Below are 18,804 nucleotides of genomic sequence, written 5' to 3'. Positions count from 1 at the left end.
CTAAAGCCTCCTTGTTCATCTGCTATCCTATTCTCAGTCTTACTTTTAATTCTTTCAATAATAACTCTACCATACACTTTACCAGGTATACTCAACAGACTTATCCCCCTATAATTTTTGCACTCTCTTTTGTCCCCTTTGCTTTTATACAAAGGAACTATGCATGCTCTCTGCCAATCCCTAGGTACCTTACCCTCTTCCATACATTTATTAAATAATTGCACCAACCACTCCAAAACTATATCCCCACCTGCTTTTAAAATTTCTATCTTTATCCCATCAATCCCGGCTGCCTTACCGCCTTTCATTTTACCTACTGCCTCACGAGCTTCCCCCACACTCACAACTGGCTCTTCCTCACTCCTACAAGATGTTATTCCTCCTTGCCCTATACACGAAATCACAGCTTCGCTATCTTCATCAACATTTAACAATTCCTCAAAATATTCCCTCCATCTTCCCAATACCTCTAACTCTCCATTTAATAACTCTCCTCTCCTATTTTAACTGACAAATCCATTTGTTCTCTAGGCTTCCTTAACTTGTTAATCTCACTCCAAAACTTTTTCTTATTTTCAACAAAATTTGTTGATAACATCTCACCCACTCTCTCATTTGCTCTCTTTTTACATTGCTTCACCACTCTCTTAACCTCTCTCCTTTTCTCCATATACTCTTCCCTCCTTGCATCACTTCTACTTTGTAAAAACTTCTCATATGCTAACTTTTTCTCCTTTACTACTCTCTTTACATCATCATTCCACCAATCGCTCCTCTTCCCTCCCGCACCCACTTTCCTGTAACCACAAACTTCTGCTGAACACACTAACACTACATTTTTAAACCTACCCCATACCTCTTCGACCCCATTGCCTATGCTCTCATTAGCCCATCTATCCTCCAATAGCTGTTTATATCTTTCCCTAACTGCCTCCTCTTTTAGTTTATAAACCTTCACCTCTCTCTTCACTGATGCTTCTATTCTCCTTGTATCCCATCTACCTTTTACTCTCAGTGTAGCTACAACTAGAAAGTGATCTGATATATCTGTGGCCCCTCTATAAACATGTACATCCTGAAGTCTACTCAACAGTCTTTTATCTACCAATACATAATCCAACAAACTACTGTTATTTTGCCCTACATCATACCTTGTATACTTATTTATCCTCTTTTTCTTAAAATATGTATTACCTATAACTAAACCCCTTTCTATACAAAGTTCAATCAAAGGGCTCCCATTATCATTTACACCTGGCACCCCAAACTTACCTACCACACCCTCTCTAAAAGTTTCTCCTACTTTAGCATTCAGGTCCCCTACCACAATTACTCTCTCACTTGGTTCAAAGGCTCCTATACATTCACTTAACATCTCCAAAAATCTCTCTCTCTCCTCTGCATTCCTCTCTTCTCCAGGTGCATACACACTTATTATGACCCACTTCTCGCATCCAACCTTTACTTTAATCCACATAATTCTTGCATTTACACATTCATATTCTCTTTTCTCCTTCCATAACTGATCATTCAACATTACTGCTACCCCTTCCTTTGCTCTAACTCTCTCAGATACTCCAGATTTAATTCCATTTATTTCCCCCCACCGAAACTCCCCTACCCCCTTCAGCTTTGTTTCGCTTAGGGCCAGGACATCCAACTTCTTTTCATACATAACATCAGCAATCATCTGTTTCTTGTCATCTGCACTACATCCACGCACATTCAAGCATCCCAGTTTTATAAAGTTTTTCTTCTTCTCTTTTTTAGCAAATGTCTACAGGAGAAGGGGTTACTAGCCCATTAATCCCAGCATTTTAGTCGCCTCATACGACACGCATGGCTTATGGAGGAAAGATTCTTTTCCACTTCTCCATGGACAATAGAAGAAATAAAGAAGAACAAGAGCTATGTAGAAAAAGGAGAAAAACCTAGATGTATGTATATATATATGCATGTGCATGTCTGTGAAGTGTGACCAAAGTGTAAGTTGGAGTAGCAAGATATTCCTGTTATCTAGCGTGTTTATGAGACAGAAAAAGACACCAGCAATCCTACCATCATGCAAAACAGTTACAGGTTTCTGTTTCACAGTCATCTGGCAGGACAGTAGTACTTCCCTGGGTGGTTGCTGTCTACCAACCTACTACCTCTATGGTGTCTTAGGATTAGTTTGCCCAAAATGCCCTGGCATGACAGTGGCTTTTTTGTACTTAACATATCAAAATTGTAATTGCACATTGTAATCTTTAATCTTTTAATCTATCCTGGGCCATTATCAAATCAATTGTAACTTGACAATGGTTCATCATGAGCTGAAACTTTATCTAATGTTCCACCCTCCAAAATGTGAGTTGATAATTAATTGTTCCAGCCACTCCACAATGGAAAAGTTTAAGAAATAAAAACTGGATGAATATACAGTAACACATACATTCACTACTTAACAGAGTAAAAGAGGAACATAAAGGACTAAAAGTTATGGTAGACCTTACATTCAATTAATACACTACTGCTAGTACAGTACAGGGCAGGGGAGGGGGCCACCCTGGGTGACACCATTTAGGGGGTGACACCATAGAGCCTCTAAAGAAGGTGACACTAATGCACAAAACAGTGCCTCACCAACATAAGAGAAGAATCCTTCGTTGATTTTGATGATTTGATAGATTGATTTTGATGATGTGATAGATTTTGCATAATTGAAGGCAAGGAAATGTAAGATCAGATTTACTGTGATGTTACCTGTACCCAAGGTCAAATGTAAGATCAAATTCACTGAGATGTTACCTGTACTCAAGGTCATGTCGGAACTAGTGTTTTTCTGATATTGCAATGTTTTTCTTTATTTTTCAAGTTTTTTTTTTTTTTGTTTGTTTTTGCATTGTTGAAGATGAATAAATGTAGGGTCTGTTGGCTGTACTCAAAGTGGTATTTGCGTTTATGTTCCCTCAATATTACTACTATTATTTATTTTATCATTAATAAAGTTGAGATGTGTAATTCTCCTGTTCAGTTTATGGCCCTTAAACGTTCTCATTGATAACCATTTGTCACTGGTCATGCAGTAGTGACATAACTGGAGTTTACCCCCCCATCCCCCCACCCTTGAATCTCATGGGGGTGACACCAAAGATCCCGCCCCGGGTGACACCAGAGATTCCGCCACGGGTGACACCAACTCTAGCGATGCCTCTGGTACAGTATCACAACTGCAAGGATAACTTGAACCTTTAAAGCAAGAGATAACAAGCCAATAATGATACTCTGAAAGCCACTGGTACTCTCTAGACTGCAGTATTGTTGTACACTAACAGTCCCTTTAAAGGCAGTCAAAACTGAAGATCTGGAAAATGGACAAGAACTTTCACTGCCCATATCATTTCAGTCAAACACACAAATTATTGTGAATGTTTAAAATTCCTTTTAACTGTACTCCCTAGAACAGTTATCTGCTGAAGCAGTCACAGAATTTTTAAGTCATCAATGTCAGCAAGTCATCCAGGTGGCAGGCTTGGTGACATGGTAAAATATAATGGCAAGTTATTCAACATTATAAATGTACTAATTTATTAATATCAAATAATACCATGTATTTTTTCTTTATTTCTTGATATTGATGTTTTATTTCTGCAATTAAATGTGCATTTTGATCAGTGTGTTATGCAACACTGAAATACTCATTCGTCAATTTATTATGCAACACTGAAATATTTCCGGAACGTTGACGTACAATATATGGTCAGATATTTATTTTCATAATAATATTAATAATAAATATACCAATCTTAAAGAATATTAATATATAATATTACAGAAGAGTGCTACAGTAGGCCTACTGGTCAATGCTAGCCATATACAGTGGAGCCTGTACTCAAATTGGTATTCAAACGCCTTGTTTGGTAAAAAAATCGCTTGGTAGTTAACTGTTTGCTCGACACTTGACCAAACAAATATGACCTGCCAGAACTTCGCTGTAAACTATTTCATGTTTCTTCGCATTTTTTATATTATTTGTATAAATAAATACCATGGGGCCTAAGAAGATTAGTGATAACAGCCAACAAAAAAGAAAATTGGTTGGGAAAAATCTGTTCGGCACTCAAAGAGATTGGCACTCGAACTGCCTTCTGGAACAAATTAAGTTCGAGTACCGGGGTTCCACTGTACTTCTCAAACAGAGATTAAGTTTGGTTAGTTAAGATAGTTTAGGCTAACTTAGGTCATACTGTATCTACAGAAGTGATTCCTTATAGTTTTGCTAGATTTAAGATAGTTTAGGCTAACTTAGGTCATACTGTATCTACAGAAGTGATTCCTTATAGTTTTGCTAGATTTACATACAAGAGAACTCTCCACTAGTAGTATTAATCAAAACTAATCGCCAAACCCACGAGGGTCATACAGAGTGCGTTAACAATTACGCTCCTTCTACCTTGCAATGTATACAACCAAGGTTAGTGCTGTATGACCTTGGTGGGTTTAGCGCTTCTTTTTTATTATAATGATAATCCACTAGCAGTAACATATCAAGAGACATCTGACCAATTGGTTACTTAGGAACACTGATGAAATCACTGGCATTCCCTGGAATATAGGTTACAAAGATACATAACTTATACCTGGAAAATAGTACAGGGGTGGAACATAAGAACATGAAAACAAAGGAGTACTGCAGTAGGTCTACTAGCCCAAGCTAGGCAGATCTTTCACAAATCCAACCCTTCATATTATATATTTATCAAACCTTTTTTTTTTTTTTTAAGCTCCCTAAGGCATTAACTTCAATGACTCTACTTGGCAGATTGTTTCTCTTGAGTATGCTAAACCAGCACTTTTTTTTGTTCTTTCTAAATTGGAATTTATCCAACTTGAATACAATGTTTCAAATTCTTTCCTGGTTAGATATCCTCAGCACCATTTACAGTGGACCCCCGCATACCGCACGCATCGCATACCGTACAATCCGCATACCACTCGCTTTTTTCGCAAAAATTTTGCCTCGCATACCGCCCAAAAACCCGCTCACCGCTCTTCGTCCGAGACGCGTCCAATGTGCGGCCTGAGCCACGCTCACATGTTCTGCCGGTGGCATTGTTTACCAGCCAGCCTCCGCGGTAACATCCAAGCATACAATCGGAACATTTCGTATTATTACAGTGTTTTTGGTGATTTTTTCTGGAAAATAAGTGACCATGGGCCCCAAGAAAGCTTCTAGTGCCAACCCTACAGCAATAAGGGTGAGAATTACTATAGAGATGAAGAAAAAGATCATTGATAAGTATGAAAGTGGAGTGCGTGTCTCCGAGCTGGCCAGGTTGTATAATAAACCCCAATCAACCATCGCTACTATTGGTGGTACAGCTGCTGCTGCTGCTGTACCACCGTCAGCTGCTGCTGCACTGTCAGCTGCTGCTGCACTGTCAGCTGCTGCTGCACTGTCAGCTGCTGCTGCACTGTCAGCTGCTGCTGCTGTTGTACCACCGTCAGCTGCTGCTGCTGCTGTAGTACCATCTGCTGCTGCTGTAGCATCGTCTGCTGCTGCTGTAGCATCGTCTGCTGCTGCTGTAGCATCGTCTGCTGCTGCTGTAGCATCGTCTGCTGCTGCTGTAGCATCGTCTGCTGCTGCTGTAGCATCGTCTGTTGCTGCTGTAGCATCGTCTGTTGCTGCTGTAGCATCGTCTGTTGATGCTGTAGCATCGTCTGTTGCTGCTGTACCACCGTCAGCTGCTGCTGCTGCTGTAGCACCGTTGTTGGTGTGGCTTATTGAGAATACCAAGAAACAATTAACCCCAGAGGATTTGCCACCCAGGATAACCCAAAAAAGTCAGTGTCATCGAAGACTGTCTAACTTATTTCCATTGGGGTCCTTAATCTTGTCTCCCAGGATGCAGCCCACACCAGTCGACTAACACCCAGGTGAACAGGGAAAAATGCCTGGAACTAGTGCTCATATTGGTGAATTTAAAGCCAGCAAAGGTTGGTTTGAGAGATTTAAGAATCGTAGTGGCATACACAGTGTGATAAGGCCTGTTCTGGAAGAAAATGCCAAACAGGACCTACAGTACTCAGGAGGAAAAGGCACTCCCAGGACACAGTGTCTCATCAGTCATTGCTGCATCTTCAGTAAAGGTAAGTGTCATTTATTCTTCATTTAGTAGAGTAGTACATGCACAATATATATTGTGCATGTACTACTCTACTATTGTGCATGTATCCTTCTCTTTGTGTGTAGGAAAATGTATATTTCATGTGGTAAAAAATTTTTTTTCATACTTTTAGGTGTCTTGCACGGATTAATTTGATTTCCATTATTTCTTATGGGGAAAATTCATTCGCATACCGAACATTTCGCATAACAATCAGCCCTCTTGCACGGATTAAAGTTGCTATGCGGGGGTCCACTGTATATGTCCATTATGCACTAGTGGGCGCAGTTCCGCTAATCCACTAACCGCTAATTAGCAGAACTAACTTTTTGTTTAGCGGATTAGCCTTTCTGCTAACTTCGGAAACCATTAGTGGACCAATTAGCTTCCGCTAAATAAAGTTCCGCTAACTTTGAGTCCGCTAAAATAAATTCATACGTTGTTGGAGGTCACGAGTGAAGTTGCCTTCTTGGGTGAGCAGGTCTTGATCAACCTATTAAGTACAACACTGCCATCCCATCCAGTGCTGCAGTTGAGTGCCTATTCTCTATGGGCAAAGATATCTTGAGGGCCAAGAGAGCCACCCTGTCAGAAGGAAACTTTGAGAGGCTGATGTACATGAAGGGTAACCAGAATCATATCAAAAGTGATGGAGAAGGCCCAGCCGGAGTAGTAATCAGCCCAGCCATCATCTGATCTTGGCATGATACCCATGCTATGCATTTTGTACAGAAAATAAAATGTATGTTGGATTTAAATTGATGTTTGATTTCATTTGTTCATTTAACTATTTGTGTGCACCTGTACGGCTGTAGTATCACTGGTGCAACGATAAGTTGGCCTCAAGGTTTCAACTTTGCGCACGATTTTCAATTACTACTTGTTTGTAGCTTATTGGGTTCAAAATCTAAATTAAGTTAAATGCAAACATGAACAGAAACAGAATAAAATGAACAAATACAATGAGTAACCGGAACTAATGAAGAAAACAGTCAAATAAGCTAACTCAATCTGTCGCTTCAGTACAGCAACAAGTGTGTTCTTGTCGGTCGCTACTAGCAGCACTTGATCATCATATGACCTTGGCATTCTATATCTTATTAGGAAGCTCTCCAGGTCTGTTCTAAAAGTCTTAAAAGTAAAAGTAAAAGACCAGAAACTAAAATGAATCTGAATTCATATGAAAAAGTTAGTGGTTAATGTTTAGTGTTAGCTTTTTCGGCCTTTTAACCCTTTGACTGTCGCGGCCGTATATATACGTCTTACGAGATACATGTACCGTGTTTGACGTATATATACTCATAAATTCTAGCGGCTTCAAATCAAGCAGAAGAAAGCTGGTAGGCCCACATGTGAGAGAATGGGTCTGTGTGGTCAGTGTGCACCATATAAAAAAAATTCTGGAGCATGCAGTGCATAATGAGAAAAAAAAAACTCCGACCATTTTCTTTAATTAAAATGCTGACTTTGTGGTCTATTTTCGTATAGTATTTATGGTTGTATTCTCGTTTTCTTGGTCTCATTTGATAGAATGGAAAACATATTATAGAAATAGAGGTAATTTTGATTGATTTTACTATAAAAAGAACCTAGAAATGGGGCTCAAAGTAGGGGAAATGTTTGATTTTTGCCAATGTTCAAAAGTAAACAAATGATGCCATTGTCCAATAAATGTCCAACTAGTGAGCACCCCTGCTGCTCACTGCGTTTATTTTGCACTTCCTCCCATATTTCTCACTCCAGTATGTTATGGCAGTGTGCAGATTTGGGACCAGGCTCTCGAGTAATTTCCAGGTATATATTATCATTTATCTCTCCTCTGCTCCAGCGAGTAAATGTTCAAGACTTGAAGGCATTCCCAGTAATTTAGGTGCTTTACTGGCTCAATGTGAGCCATTAACGATCTCTATATTTGTTCCAGCTCTGATATTTCTCCCGCCTTGAACAGGGCTGTCAGCACTGAGCAATATTCTAAATGAGGGAGCACCAGCGATTCGAAGAGTGTCACCATCAGTATTATTTCTCTTGTTTTGAAAGATCTCAGTACCCACCCAGTCATCTTCCTGGCTGCCGTGATCTTTGTCTTGTTATGGTCTTTAAAAGAAAGGTCAGCTGACATAATTATTCCCAGTTCTTTTACATGTTCCTTTCATTCTATTTGGTGACTCTCTTGAGTTTTGTATATAGTGTTCCTTTTCAGTTCTTCATTCTCTCCATACCTAAGCAGCTGAAATTTATCACCATTGAACGTCATGTTGTTCGCCACTGCCCACTGGAAAACCCTGCTTATGTCTTCCTGTAATTTTTCAGTGTCCTCTACTGTAGTGACTTTCATGCTTATTTTAGTGTCATCTGCAAATGATGATACAAAATTCTGACGGGTGTTTTTATCTATGTCTGCTACGAGGATGAGAAACAGAAGAGGTGCCAGGGCAGTGCCTTGGGGAGCTTTTTACCTCGTTGATGCTGGATCTTGCTCTGCTTATTACTACTTTTTGTGTTCTGTGTGTTAGGAACCCAAAAATCCATCTGCCTACCTTCCCCGTAACACCCATGGCCCTCATTTTGTGCGTTATCACTTCATGATCGCATCTGTCAAGTGCCTCTGCAAAATTTATGTAAATCACATTTCTGTTTTGGTCGTCTTCCAACGCCTCCATAATTCTGTCATAATGGTTCAGCAGCTGTGACAGGCATGATCGTCCTGCTCTAAAACCATGCTGTCCTGGGTTATGCTGGTCCATGAAATTTGTAATCTGCCGTCTCATCACTTAAAGATTTTTATGAAGTGAGAAGTTCGGACTACTGGTCTGTAATTTTTAGCTAGTGCTCTACTACCTCTCTTATGCAAAGGAGCTATGTCTGCACTCTAAAAGGCCTCTGGTATTTTACCTAGATCTAAGCTCTTTCTCCAAAGAAAACTGAGGGCTCGTGAAAGTGGTACTTTGCACTTCTTTATAAATAGGGCATTCCATGAATCTGGTCCAGGTGCTGAGTGAGTGGGCATGTTATCCATTTCTTTTTCAAAATCTATGGGATTTGTACTAATGTCAGTTAGTTGGTCTGTGCAGCCTTCTGCTGGTGTGAAAAATGTTTCTGCATTTTCTACCTTGCTGTCACTTAGTGGGTTGCTGAACACCAACTCATACTGTTCTTTTAGGATTTCACTCAATTTCCTGTTCATTGTCAGTAGTATATGAATCTCCTCTCAATAATGGTCCAATTCTACAGGTAGTTCTTAGCTTGGATTTTGCATAGGAATAGAAATATTTTGGGTTTCTTGGAATATCCTGTATGGCCCTTTGTTTCCTTTGTACTTCTTCTGTAAGGTATGACATCCTAAGCTGATCTCTCGGCTAAGACTATATCTTTCCTCTGTTTCAGAATATTTGTGTTTTAAACAATTCAGTAACCCGTTTTCTTCTTCTGTACCATCTCCTATGCTCTCTCTCTGATCTTCTTCTGGGTTTTCTCAATGGTACATGCTTCATACATACCTTGTATATACAGTGGACCCCCGCATACCGGACGCATCGCATACCGTACAATCCGCATACCGGACGCTTTGATCGCAAAAATTTTGCCTCGCATACCGCCCAAAAACCCGCTCACCGCCCTTCGTCCGAGACGCATCCAATGTGCGGCCTGAGCCACGCTCACATGTTCCCCCGGTGGCATTGTTTACCAGCCAGCCTCCGCGGTAACATCCAAGCATACAATCGGAACATTTCGTATTATTACAGTGTTTTTGGTGATTTTTTTCTGGAAAATAAGTGACCATGGGCCCCAAGAAAGCTTCTAGTGCCAACCCTACAGCAATAAGGGTGAGAATTACTATGGAGATGAACAAAAAGATCATTGGTAAGTATGAACGTGGAGTGCGTGTCTCCGAGCTGGCCAGGTTGTATAATAAACCCCAATCAACCATCGCTACTATTGGTGGTACAGCTGCTGCTGCTGCTGTACCACCGTCAGCTGCTGCTGCACTGTCAGCTGCTGCTGCACTGTCAGCTGCTGCTGCACTGTCAGCTGCTACTGCACTGTCAGCTGCTGCTGCTGTACCACCGTCAGCTGCTGCTGCTGCTGTAGTACCGTCTGCTGCTGCTGTAGCATTGTCTGCTGCTGCTGTAGCATCGTCTGCTGCTGCTGTAGCATCGTCTGCTGCTGCTGTAGCATTGTCTGTTGCTGCTGTAGCATCGTCTGTTGCTGCTGTACCACCGTCAGCTGCTGCTGCTGCTGTAGCATCGTCTGCTGCTGCTGCTGCTGTAGCATCGTCTGCTGCTGCTGCTGCTGTAGCATCGTCTGCTGCTGCTGCTGCTGTAGCATCGTCTGCTGCTGCTGTAACATCGTCAGTTGCTGCTGTAGCATCGTCTGCTGCTGCTGTAGCATCGTCTATTGCTGCTGTAGCATCGTCTGTTGCTGCTGTAGCATCGTCTGTTGCTGCTGTACCACCGTCAGCTGCTGCTGCTGCTGTAGCATCGTCTGTTGCTGCTGTAGCATCGTCTGTTGCTGCTGTACCACCGTCAGCTGCTGCTGCTGCTGTAGCATCGTCTGCTGCTGCTGTAGCATCGTCTGCTGCTGCTGTAGCATCGTCTGTTGCTGCTGTAGCATCGTCTGTTGCTGCTGTACCACCGTCAGCTGCTGCTGCTGCTGTACCACCGTTGTTGGTGTGGCTTATTGAGAATACCAAGAAACAATTAACCCCAGAGGATTTGCCACCCAGGATAACCCAAAAAAGTCAGTGTCATCGAAGACTGTCTAACTTATTTCCATTGGGGTCCTTAATCTTGTCTCCCAGGATGCAACCCACACCAGTTGACTAACACCCAGGTGAACAGGGAAAATGCCTGGAACTAGTGCTCATATTGGTGAATTTAGAGCCAGCAAAGGTTGGTTTGAGAGATTTAAGAATCGTAGTGGCATACACAGTGTGATAAGGCCTGTTCTGGAAGAAAATACCAAACAGGACCTACAGTACTCAGGAGGAAAAGGCACTCCCAGGACACAGTGTCTCATCAGTCATTGCTGCATCTTCAATAAAGGTAAGTGTCATTTATTCTTCATTTAGTAGAGTAGTACATGCACAATATATATTGTGTATGTACTACTCTACTATTGTGCATGTATCCTTCTCTTTGTGTGTAGGAAAATGTATATTTCATGTGGTAAAAAATTTTTTTTCATACTTTTGGGTGTCTTGCACGGATTAATTTGATTTCCATTATTTCTTATGGGGAAAATTCATTCGCATACCGAACATTTCGCATAACAGCCAGCCCTCTTGCACGGATTAAGGTCGCTATGCGGGGGTCCACTGTACTTCTATATTCAGCTTCTCTAGGCACTGGCGGGATTTAGAGGGCTCATGTTTGATTCCCAGGATACGTCTGATAGCTCTTGGTTTATTTTTTCCCAGTCAATTCTATGGCTGTTAAAATTAAACTTACTAAACATCCTGTCTCTAACATTACTGATGCAGTTCCTTAACCCTGAGTTAATACTTGTTTGAACTTCTATGATGTTGTGATCAGAGTACACATTGTTTTTGTAACTGTTATATCTCTGATTAGTTCCTCGTTGTTTGTGAATATCAAATCCAGGGTATTTTTATTTCTAGTGGGATCAATTATCTGTTGGTTCAGTGAGTACTTTTCACAAAGCCTCATTAGTTCCCTGGTATGTGCCTGTTGAGCCAGGCTGGTTCCGGAGATATTTCTGATTATAACATTGCGTTGCGCCATCTTCCATTTTACATGAGGAAGATTAAGATCTCCAAAGAGTAAAATATTTGGTGTGGGATTTTCTAGCCCATCCAGATATGTAGCTATCTATCTCCCTTAACTGATCTGTGAATTCTTCAGCAGTTGCTGATGGTGGTTTATATACTAGGATAATTACCAAATTCCTATTTTCAACTTTAATGCCTAGGATTTCTACTATATCATTCATAGAATTCAGAGCTACTCCTCTCTGTGACCTATTAATTTTATCACATCTATCTTTATCTCTCCATCCAAAATATTCCTTGTGTGTGTTTCTGAAAATGCCCCAAACATGGCATTCACTTCTGATAGGAGCCCACTGACATAACTAACTTTGTCGTTTTTATTTAACTTTAAATCCCAAATATTTGCACATATAAAGCAGGAATTAACATTTGGGATGCTTTGTTTTGTTGTGTGTTTCGTTAAAACCACTGGTGATGTACTGCCTGGTATGGCCCCTGGTGCACATACCCCTGGTTTTTCCAGTACTGACTTTGCATTTGATTGTGTATTCGGCCCTGATGAGTTGATGCCTGGTTTGGTATGTCCCATTGTGCTGCCCATTTTGTCCCCGTTTTGTCTCTTTCTTTGTCCGATCATTTTTCTTTATGTCTAAAAAAGATCGCTGCTCATTTTCCCTTCCTCTGCTTTCTCTGTAGCCCTGCATTCCTTTCACATGCTGGTCTGGGCAGTTCAGGTCATAACATTCTCTGAACTGTGCTGATGCTTTGAACATCACTGGGTGGAAGTACCTGCACTCTTTTTCAAAGTGACACTTTTTCTGTTGTGTTTATTCCAGCAAGCTATGCCATATAGGCACATACCTTTTGCATAGTATCTGCATTATTATTATAATCAAGGGGAAGCGCTAAACCCGGAGGATTATACAGCGCCTGGGGGGGGGGATGTGGAAGGCATTCAGGCTTAATTCGGGGAACTGGAGCACAGATCCAATTTCCTAAATCAAGAGCCCCTCACCAACATCAAGGAACCTTCCTTGAGGGGATAGTATCTGCAAATGTTTTGACTGCCTATATTTACTGATTCTGTGTCTTTCCCAGGTTCTGTCACCTGATCTGAATTCTCATTTTCATTCAACTAGGCATATGTCTTCCCTTTTTTCATTTTTGTTTGTTCCTGCTCTAGCTCTCTCTTCCTCCCTTTCCCTTTTCTCTATGTTATGTACCCAGGTTTTGTTCTTTTCCGACTTGCTCTGAATGACGTTCTCCACTCTTATTTCGACTCCTTGGTCTTTACCTTTATTTTCGCTTTCCTCCTTTTTTTGTTCCTTACCTCTTGTTTTCCACTCTTTGTATATATCTGGCAAGCTCCTTAGGAACTTTCTTATGCTTTCTAGGTTTTCACTTTAGCACTTCTCTTATGCCCAACCAGCTTTCCATCTCATTGGGGCAAATCCAGAAACGTCTTTCTTGTTTTAGGTCATTTCTCATGGTTGAATTAAGCTTTGTACATGATATATGGGATGTTTTACCATATATTACTAATGACACATGAATAATAATAATAATTACTTACTAATAATGTATATACCTTTTGTTATACAATAAATCCAAGGGGCATATTGACCTTATTATGGACATTTGGGCATTGCTGTCTTGGCTTCAGATTTCTGCTGAAAAGGACTTGTAAATTTTTTCACATCCATTATGTACAGTACACGAAAGATACTGGAGGGCCTGGTCCCAACCCTACACACTACCATAACAATGTACTGGAGTAAGAGATACGAGGATATGTAAAATAAAACTAGTGAAAAGCAGGGTCATTATGGGTGCCCCAACATTCAGCATTCTACCAGAAGTTATCAGAAATACTGCCAGAATCTCTGGCCGTATTTCTCCTGCAGTATTTCAGGATCTCTGCTAAGTGATAGATCATCCAGGCTGTGATGGATGTGTGGGCCAGTGGGCTGTCAACATTAACAACTTGGATGACTAGGCAAGTGCCAGTCAAGCCTGGCCCTGCACCAGGGCTATGGGAATAGGAAAACTATGAAACTATCACAGGTATATCATGGGCCACAGGCTTACACAGCCATCAAAATCTGGTTGATCAAGTATTTGAGGTAGGTGGAGGTGGTTTTTGTCGTTTCCTCCTGGGCAATCTTCAAGAGGATACTTGACCAGTTTCTTTAGATATTTCCTGATTAGCCAGGCTATGGTGCATATGATGGACTGTGTGCTGATAGCAGCGAGTTTGACCAGGTCATCTACCAAAGACCTGGTGTGACATAATTCCCTTATAATATTGCATTTATAAAATTAAACAGTAATTCCTGGAGTTACAAATTTACATTTTATCAAGGACATTATGCATGTCATTTCTGCATATTTTCCTAAAAGTATACAAATTCACGAGACTTGCAAACACATAGTGCACTTCCATCTGCGTGAACCAATTTATCAGCAATTACTAAATAAAAAATCTGAGATAAGAGAAGCATGAATTCAATCCGTGTAACCTTGGCTTGGCTTGTCTTGGTGTCACTGCATGACATACAATTTCAATCACGTCCACTAAGGTAGTTGGCATGAAAGTTGTGTCCTGTCCACTACCCACCAATACTTGTTATTCTGTTGATCATTGCTGCTTGTATCTTACCACAAAATGATCAACTGGAGCACACCCCAACACTGCACAAGACATAAAAATGACCAGTTTTGAGAGTTGTACTCTTTCTGCCTGCCATGAGACACACACACTCCCTTTCACTGATCAACCAGGCTATTGCTGCCCATGCCAAGTACTACTATGAAGTAAATTATTCCACCATAACAATAAGTGGGGACAAAGATCTCCAGACCATCTGTAAATACCCACTCTGTTTGCAAGATAAACAATTCTGAAATTTTTAAAAAATTGAGAAATATCTGCCAGTGTGAGCCAAGCATACCAGCAGGTAATTGCCTAATAGATGCAAGGTGTTAGGGAGCGTGTGGAGTAGCTGATATGGTTACAATGCATTATCTTATCTGGGTCTCTCGTGCTTCCCAAACCCTCAACCTGAACCCACCCATTAAAAACTTGGGTCGTCTATTTAAACCAATGGACCACTCGCCTCCATGCCATGTCAATGCATTGTATAACTAGGAAAGTATGCCCGACACTTATGGACACAAAAGCAGTATGGAACAACCAAAATTAACCTAAAAATGTACATAAAATAGTTAAAAAAAATTGTAACATTCATTCCATGCATACTGAATAGCCTCTAAAGAATAATAATAATAATTATTATTATTATTATTATTATTATTATTATTATTATTATCAAAAAGAAGCGCTAAACCTACCCTGAAGAATAAAAAGGCACAATACCGTGACTGGGACAATAAACAAATAACCAGCACTTAAGAGACTGAAACTTATGCAGACATTTCGATCCAACTTGAACCATTAACTAGTTACACAGAACCACAAAGGGAAGGGAGCTCTTTTCTGTCATGTTAGAGATCAAAAACGTCCATGGCCCCAGACTATTCAACATCTTGCCAGAAGATATCAGAAAACACTGCTGGGACATGTGTAGAAGTCTTCAAGAGGAAACAAGACAAGTATCAATCAGGATATGATGGATATGTGGGTCAGCGGTCCGCCAGCAGCAACGGCCTAGTTGACCAGGCAAGCACCAGACGAGCCCAGTCCAAGACTAGACTCTATATTACTACTAATTACAACTATTAACTACCACTACTACTAGCTACCACTACCACTGATTATCACTACTACTACCACCACTATCGCTACTACTAACAACCAGTACACATCACCACTCCCGTTCTCCATACCCCTCCTGTATATATTCTGACTTTCTTCCCTCCACACTTGTGTGTGACTAGTTAATTGTCCAAGTCGAACCGAAACGTCGTCGTAAAATTCATCTTGCAGTTTTGTCAAGGTGAGCGAGGTAAATCCTGGCGATTTTTGACGAGGTACTCGTTCATACGTGTTACCTAGAGGTTATTCCGGAGATCAACGCCCCCGCGGCCCGGTCCATGACCAGGCCTCCCGGTGGATCAGGGCCTGATCAACTAGGCTGTTACTGCTGGCCGCACGCAGTCCAACGTACGAGCCACAGCCCGGCTGATCCGGCACTGACTTTAGGTATCTGTCCAGCTCTCTCTTGAAGGCAGCCAGGGGTTTATTGGCAATTCCCCTAATGCTTGATGGGAGGCTGTTAAACAGTTTTGGGCACCGGACACTTACGGTGTTTTCCTTTAGTGTACCAATGGCGCCCCTACTTTTTATTGGGGGTATTTTGCATCGCCTGCCCAGTCTTTTACTTTTGTAGGGATTGATTTCTGTGTGCAGATTTGGGACCATTCCTTCCAAGATTTTCCAAGTGTAGATTATGATATATCTCTCCCTCCTGCGTTCCAACGAGTACAAGTCAAGTGCTTCCAAGCGTTCCCAGTAGTTAAGGTGCTTGACAGAACTTATACGTGCAGTAAAGGATCTCTGTACACTCTCTAGATCTGCAATTTCACCTGCTTTGAATGGAGATGTTAATGTACAGCAGTATTCCAGCCTAGAGAGAACAAGTGATTTGAAAAGGATCATCATGGGCTTGGCATCTCTCGTTTTGAAAGTTCTCATTATCCATCCTATCATTTTCTTTGCACTTGTGATCGTGGCACTGTTGTGATCCTTGAATTAACATTATAAAATTAACATGATAAAGCTCCCGCTGAATAAACCGTCGTTACTGTGAAGTGTTCCATATTGTTTATTTTTAGTATTATCACCTAGTAATGCCATCCAAGGTACAATCTATTGTAGTTACTCCCTTTCCATCTATCTATTCACTCTGGAAGCTGCGGCACAGCACACGTTAACATCAAAAGTAAACGTAAGATATACCTTTGAAGAGTTTCGAGAGTTTATCTACTCTCTGAGCCCGGCCATGGGCCAGGTTCGTGAGATGTTACATGGAATGTATGGTTAGACAAAGAGAGATGAAGATGGGGGAAAGGGAGGGCCGGATTAAGACCAGGTAGAGAGGGGAAGAAAGGTGGACTGGAGCTATGAGTGCAGCCTATCACCAGCAACACCCAGACTTGCACCCCATACTTGTCCACCTGTGCTCTCTCGTCATCACACCCACGCAGTCTAACCACTCATTATCGTTGTTACATTCATGAGAGTACTAAACAGTATGAGTCATCCTGCACTGGAGGGATGAGAAGCAATCAGATTCCAAAGACAAGAAGCGTAGTCCCAATTCTTCACCAGCATGTAGTCACCATCTTAATACTTCGTATATGCAACCCATATACGAGGTAATAAGGTTTAGGGTTTCCTTTTGATTATAATAATCTGATGAAGTATCGCTGGGACACACAGCTAGTTGCTGTTCCTACTGCGAGTGTACCTAGTTTTGTTAAAATAATAAAAAAATCTCACTTGGTTACTCCATTAACTGTTCCCCCATGTGATACCTGTTAGGGTAGCGCTGATGTAAGGTAAACTCTTCAAGGCTCTCCCTCACACTCAAGAGGAAGGTGGCTGATGCCGTGGCCCACCCACCTTCACACCTCAGACAGTCTTGCCAGCACTACTGAACGTCCCATCTTGTGGTTACCTGTAATTCATTCGTATCAGGTATTTTTACCCTTCGGTGAATAAACTAACAGTAGAGACCCCCACACGCTTCATTAGCCTTAAGTAAATGTGACCTGACCTGACTAGGTTGGGTGCATTGGCTTAAGCCGGTAGGAGACTTGGGCCTGCCTCGCATGGGCCAGTAGGCCTGTTGCAGTGTTCCTTCTTTATGTTCTTATAGTCCTAATGGGTGGATAAGTAGAACCTGCCTGGCATGGATCACTAGAACTATTGCAATGCTCTCATTCTTACGTTCTCTCGCCTCATATACGATATTATTCTAACAAAAACCTGTCTTTAAAAAAATTAACCAATCATATTACTTTTAAAGTAATCCCCAAAATCCGAAAATGTTTTTAATCTGAGCTAAGCGGAACTACCAATCATTTTTGTGATTAACATCTCAGTAATAAAAGTAAGAGCCCACGTGTATCAAACAACTCAATACAATCTCCAGATATACCGTGGTGACTAACATGAGTGCACATTTTCAGACAGGTAAGCATAAGAAGCAATCACAGAGTTTCCAGCAAGTCATCAACTGAACGCTAGAATTCCTGACTTTTTAAACGTCACTAAAAGCGCAAAATTATTCCGACTTTACAGTCCCTTTTAACTAAATTAGGCTGTGAGCTTCCCTCAGACGGTGACAGTAACTGCTGCTGTACCACATTCAAGGACTATGTAACATCCATGGTCTGTATAACACATTCAAGGCTCATGGAGCACAATCAAGGCACAGGTAGCAAATTAAAGACATGTGTGACACAATCAAGGCACATATAGCAAATTAAAGACATGTGTGACACAATCAAGGCACAGGTAGCATATTCAAGGCACAGAAACCACATTCAAGACGACGAAGCGCATTCAAGGTTCCTGTGGTACATTCAAAGCCCGAGCAGCCGAGTTAAAATTATACACAGGCACGCCAAAATACACTAAGTAAAACGAAAATAAATCTAGAGGAAGTATACCCCTCAAGAGAAATTCCTTGATGCAGGTGAGGTGCTCTTGATCCAAAGAATTAGATCTGCTCTCCACTTCCTTGGATGGAACCTGCCTCCAATCTCCCAGGAACTGTATGACCCCTATGGATTTAGGGCTTCTTCCAACTAACAGTAATAATAACAAATAATAATGAGAGGAAGTGTAGAATAAACACAGTCGACAGTATGGGGGCTATGAACAAAGAGAAAACACTTAATATCCGTTGTCCAAGATTCTTAACTTGGTATAAAACCGAGCCACGGGGGCGGTGACCCCTG

General features: G+C 41.3%; 1 protein-coding gene across 5 annotated transcripts in view; it reads right to left on the bottom strand.

Moving 5' to 3' along the window:
* Positions 1-18,804, bottom strand: part of LOC128685755 (collagen alpha-1(I) chain-like) — a 343,376-nt gene that overhangs the window by 25,987 nt on the left and 298,585 nt on the right. The window lies entirely within an intron of this gene.

The sequence above is a fragment of the Cherax quadricarinatus genome, chromosome 23, assembly GCF_038502225.1.
Source record: "Cherax quadricarinatus isolate ZL_2023a chromosome 23, ASM3850222v1, whole genome shotgun sequence".
NCBI classification, from domain to species: domain Eukaryota; kingdom Metazoa; phylum Arthropoda; class Malacostraca; order Decapoda; family Parastacidae; genus Cherax; species Cherax quadricarinatus.
This window is presented reverse-complemented; position numbering and strand designations above follow the sequence as displayed.